The sequence below is a fragment of the Dipodomys ordii genome, unplaced genomic scaffold, assembly GCF_000151885.1.
Source record: "Dipodomys ordii isolate 6190 unplaced genomic scaffold, Dord_2.0 Scaffold9, whole genome shotgun sequence".
In the NCBI taxonomy this organism is placed as follows: Eukaryota; Metazoa; Chordata; class Mammalia; order Rodentia; family Heteromyidae; genus Dipodomys; species Dipodomys ordii.
Window position 1 is genome coordinate 19,604,482 of NW_012267225.1, and position 5,562 is coordinate 19,610,043.

At 42.6% G+C, this 5,562-nt stretch overlaps 1 pseudogene; it reads left to right on the forward strand.

Moving 5' to 3' along the window:
* Positions 1-2,669: 2,669 nt before the first annotated feature.
* LOC105980403 lies at positions 2,670-2,947 on the forward strand (annotated as a pseudogene).
* Positions 2,948-5,562: the final 2,615 nt, after the last annotated feature.

The window sequence follows — 5,562 nt, forward strand, 5'->3', positions numbered from 1 at the left end:
GTGGCCACATCAAATTCAGATGTGACCTCAGCTGATGCAGATGTGACCTCTTCCAGGTGTCCCAGTTGCCTAGGTAACACAGGTAATGGGTGGAGACTTTGCTGCGAGGAGGGTGGAGTCTGCTTGCCATCCAGGGGCGGACCTTACAGATTAGGCATGCTGTAAACAGGCTTAGTGTAGTTTCTGGTTCTGATCCAAAATATAAGGGCAGCATCTTTGTCCAACATTTTTCTGCCAGAGTCCTGAGAAAATCATGACATCACAGGAAGCTGGTATATGCTTATGTGTGGGTGGCTTATGCGTATAATCCTAGCTACTCAGTAGGCTGAGATCTGAAGCCAGCCCAGGAAGGAAAGTCTGTAAGATTCTGATGTCTTACTAACCACCGAAAAGCTGAACAGGTGCTATAGCTCAAGTAGTAGAATGCCAGCCTTAAGGGGAAAAGCTCAGGAATAGGGTGCCCAGGCTAAGTTGAAGCCCTAGGACTGGCGTGCACATGTACTTTCTCTCTCTCTCTCTCTCTCTCCCTTCTCCCTCCCCTCTCCCTCCCTCTCTTCCTCTCTGTCTCCCTCTTTCTGTTTCCTTCTCTCTCCCTCTCTCTTTTCTCTCTCTGTCTTTCACACACACACACACACACAAAGAGATCACAGAGCAAGGGAAGCAGGGGAATCCAGCCAAACTTGCTTTGTGTGTGTATGTGTGTGTGTGTGTGTGTGTGTGTGTGTTTAATAGAAAACTCTCAACACAAGCCTCTAACCCATTAATTGTGAGAATATTTTCAGTAAAGGCAGAGCCCTAATCACCTTGTAAAGGCCCCCCACCCCACTCCCTCTTCATATTTTATAATGGGATTAAATTTCAGCATGTATTTTCCAGGGATACACCATATTCAAACCACAGGTTTGAGTTTGTTTGTTTTCCTGTCTGTTATCTATTTCCCTCTCTTTGAATAAATCAACATCCTCATGTTAAACCTGGCTTATCAACATTTTTTTTTCTGGCTATTGAAGTAAGTTCATCAGAACTCAGGAGACAGCCATAGGGCATTTGCTGGGATGGCTGAGAAAAGGGCACATGGTTGAGGTCTAATCTTTGAGTTGCTGGAGCAGTCCTGCCACCCTGGGGTGGGGGTTCCTATTTACAGTATGGGTCTACAAAGAAGAGATCTGGCTGTGATGTAGAGCCCCTCTGATTTATTGAGAGCTACCATATTGTTTTCCATAGTGGCTGCTCCATTTACATATACTACAATTATGGGCTTTTAACTAGTAGTTGTTTTACAGTCTACCTTCCATTTCAAAGTATCTAGTGATAACCATACCCCACTACTGTCAATTACTGCATATACTACTGGGGTGGCCAGGTGATCAGAAGCCAGATAGCTTATGTCTTGCCAAGCCTTCCTTCTCTTTATGAGCACTCTTGCTACTGAAGGATCTACTGAAGATCACTTGGCTAGGTTGGTACTCTGCATCTGCGTTAGGGACAGAATAACAAGATAAAAAAAACAAAACCAATAACAACTAAGCTTTTATTTCAGTATATACAAATGACAGTGCATACTTGTGTTTACATTCTTTTAAGGAAATCAAAACCATTAGAGATAATTGTAAAAACAGTTGAAGTTTATTAAACAAGCCTTAAAGAACCAGAACTAATGTGTCTGAGAGCACTTATTTGCCAGGAAGGCTCCAAAACCTAAAAATGAGTCCCATTGACTTTATTCCTAGGCTAGTCTTGAACCTTAATCCTCCTGTCTCCACTTTCAAATAGATGGGATTATAGGCATGAGCTACCATGCTCCAACCCTAATTCTACTTCCATGAAAACTCTGAACTCAAATAGCAAGAAAAGAACATGGTAGTATAACACATTGCCTTGAAGTATAAAAACCTCCTTCACATTAGAAAATGAAACCAATTTAACTATTGCTCCTCTTTTTCCCCTGTCAGTATGGGGATTTTGCCACCTGAACCCCTTCCCCTCCTAGCTTCTGCCTTCTTTAATCAAGTTAACAACTCCAACTCCATATCTCATCAAGGGATATACTTCCTACAGAAGTTTGTCTTCATATTTAATAATTATCAAAATAAAGTGTCTTGTTTTATTTTTAACATCTAAAGTCATTTGATCATAGAAATAATTAAAATATTAAGATTGATTTATTTCTCAGTGATATACAAAGAGAAGCCATTGAAAAGTTCTCAGATATTTGAATATATTACTTTAGGTTAACATTGTGAAAGAAGCAGGAAATAGGATAGAAGTCTTAAGGGGAAAATGAGCTGAGATAAAATTTCTGACCCTTTCCTTAATATATGGTTCCAGGATTTGAAACAGTTAATATGAATCTGACATGCTTTGGTTCTGGATGCAATTGAAAGTGAGGTGAAGCATTTTATTTACAAATACAAATACTTCAACATTTCTAATACATTGGAAATCACATCCTTTGCCACATTTAATTGTAAGGTGTAAGTTTTTCATGGTGATTAGTTCACCAGTAAACAGAGTGGGAGGTGGTTTTTCAAAATTCTTCAAGGAGGTGCATGGTTCAGTCACTCGGTAGATGAGCCAAAGTGTAAAGTAAAAGAAGCACCCCTTAGAGTCCACTCTGGAGAGCACTATGGCTCACTCGCCCCCTGAAGCTGCTCCTTCCTGGGGTCACGATGGGCACCAAGATGGCATCTGCCAGCAGGGTCATACAGGTAGTCAAGCCACATACATCATTCATATGATTCCCTCCTAAACTCAGTGCATCAGAAGCTTTAAGGTTGTCAGGGCTCTCACTCACTCCTCTTTGGTCCTCCTGCCTGCTAAGGGAAGTAAATTACCAACTCTGATGCATCAGAGTCCACCACACACTGAAACAATGTTAAGAACATCACCTCAGAAATACAGATCTCAAGAAGAAATGAAATTTATCCAACACGGAGGTCCAGGATAATCAATGAAGCTGCTGTTTATCATTGAAGAATTATCTTTACAACAGAGGACTTCCAGACTGACAAGTACAAAAGGTATATTAAACAACCTTCATAAGTGAAAAATAGGGGGCTGGGAAGGTGGCTCAGTGGTAGAGCGCTTGCCTCGCATGCATGAGGCCCTGATCAATTCCTCAGCACCACATAAGCAAAAAGAAAAAAGCTGGAAGTGGTGCTGTGGCTCAAGTGGTAGAGTGCTATCCTTGAGTTGAATTGCTGAGGAACAGCGCCCAAGCCCAGAGTTCAGGCCCCATGACCAGAACCCCCCCCCAAAAAAAAGTAACAAATAAATAATATAAATGGATGCTAGTTTATGTATCTTGGTCAGCTTTCTTTATATACTTTATACTTATTAAAGTATACATTTAAAATGTTAGCCTATTAATTTACTCTTGATTATCAAGTATCACCAGTGATAAAATATTAAAACCACACATAGCGGGCTGGGAAGGTGGCTCAGTGGTAGAGTGCTTTCCTTGCATTCATGAGGCCCTGCATTCATGGAAATGGCACTATGGCTCAAGTGGTAGAGCACCAGCCTTGAGCTGAAGAGCTGAGGGACAGAGCCCAGGCCCAGAGTTCAGGCCTCATGACTGACAAAAACAAAACAAAAAAAAGCGCAAAACAAAAAAAAAGCACACATAGTTAGTTAAAAAAAACAAAAACAAAAACAAAAAAAAACAGCCCTTGACATTTATTTAATATGAAACAGTAGGGGGTTTGCACTGCAGAACTGGGTAAGTGCTATTCTGAGCAAGAAAAAGTGAAGCCATACAAAAGACCTCCCTCATTGTGTATTGCTTATTTCCTCACATTGTGGGTCTCCGGGATTGGCTGGCAAATGTGGGGTGAGTCAGGACTGAGCTGCTGATTCCAGGGCCTAGATAAGGAATCTGGTGAGTCCAAAGCTGGGGTGGGGCAAACAACTTCCCATTTTAGCAAGGTTGCTCACAGGATGATGCTCAGCACAGCCCTTGGGCCTGTGCTGCTGCAGCAACATCAGATCTGAACTATGGTACATCATACAGTGTAGACACCCAGACCTCAGGCTGAAAAAACTCAGCTGTCACAGGCTCATCTACAGATAAAACAATTGGCAGAGCCAGGCAATTGCACCAGTAAACGTTCACCTGTGTATGGAGTCCATCAAAGCAGACTTGAAGAGACATTCCCCAAAGCGCAACCTTTTAAAGTTGATTGCAGACATTGCTCCCCTTGCTAGAACCCCAAGATGGGCAGACCAATCACACTGGCGATAAGCCAACCACACTCATCTAAGTGAAAAGAGTAGTGTGAATGAAACACTGCTAGATTTGGTGTGCCTGAACAAGATGAAGAAAGGGCAGGTGGCAGCCCTGCTCAGACCTGTGGGAAGAGCACTCCAGGCAGAGGAGACAGTTCATACCCAGAAGCAGGACAGGGCTTGGTGTGAGTGTGAGGTGAGCTGAGGAGAGGTAGGTAGAGTGGGAGACAAAGTTGGAGAAGTAGGCAGGCACATATAGGGGATCTTGGTGGCACAGCAGGTATGGGTGAAGATTTTCCCAGTATGGTAGGAAGCCACTTACAAAGCAAGGGACATGGTCACATTGGCAAGGGACATCATCTGACATACATTTTAAAAGCTTTCTTTGCCTAGGAAGCATATGGAAAATTCAGAAGCAAGAAAGCCAGGTAGTGACTGTAACACACACACACACACATACACACACACACACACACACACACACACACACACATATACACAGCAGGAGTAGCTGCCAAGATGCTCCATTGCCTGGTGCTCCCCAGAGGAGGCCACTCTTGAACAATGGCTTCTCCTTTTGCAAATAGCACAGTCAGAAGCAGACAACCATTTTAATGAAAATAAATTTATTCCCCCCTCCTGCTTAAATCTTAATTTAATCGTATAAAATTTGTAAAAGTATTTGGGTGCAGGTGGCACATGCCTATCATTCTAGCTACTCTGGAGGCTGAGACCTGGGGATTGAGGTTCAAATCCAGCCCTGACAGCCCTCTGGATGCCATTTCGAAGTATCCAGCAAAATACCATGCTGGAGATGTGACTCAAGTAGTACAGTGCCAGCTGAGAGCTTTGAGGCCCTGAGTTCAAGTCCCAGTGCCAATTTAAAAAAACCACCTGGGAGAGTAAATTCTACGCCCATATGCCTCATATGGGTGAGACTCTGGGGCCCAGCCCCATCATTGCAAAAAAGAGAGCAACAACAAAAAATGGTTTCTTTTTTTCTTTTGATGAGTCGTGGGCTTAAACTTAAAATCCTGGTGCTGTCCCAGAGCTCTCTTGCTCAAGGCTAGTGCTCTACAACTTTGAGCCACAGTGCCACTTCTAGTATTCTGGTGGTTAGTTGGAGATTAAGACTCTCACAGATTTTCCTGCCTGGGCTGGCTTTGAACCTTGATGATTAAATCTCAGCCTCCAGAGTAGCTAGGATTATAGGCATGAGCCACAGTACCCTACTTCAACAAACATTTTAAAAATAATGTTTCAAATGTATTTCTCTTAAGATTGATATTTATATACTAGAGAGACAAGACACATTCAGGTTTTTTTTTCCCCTGT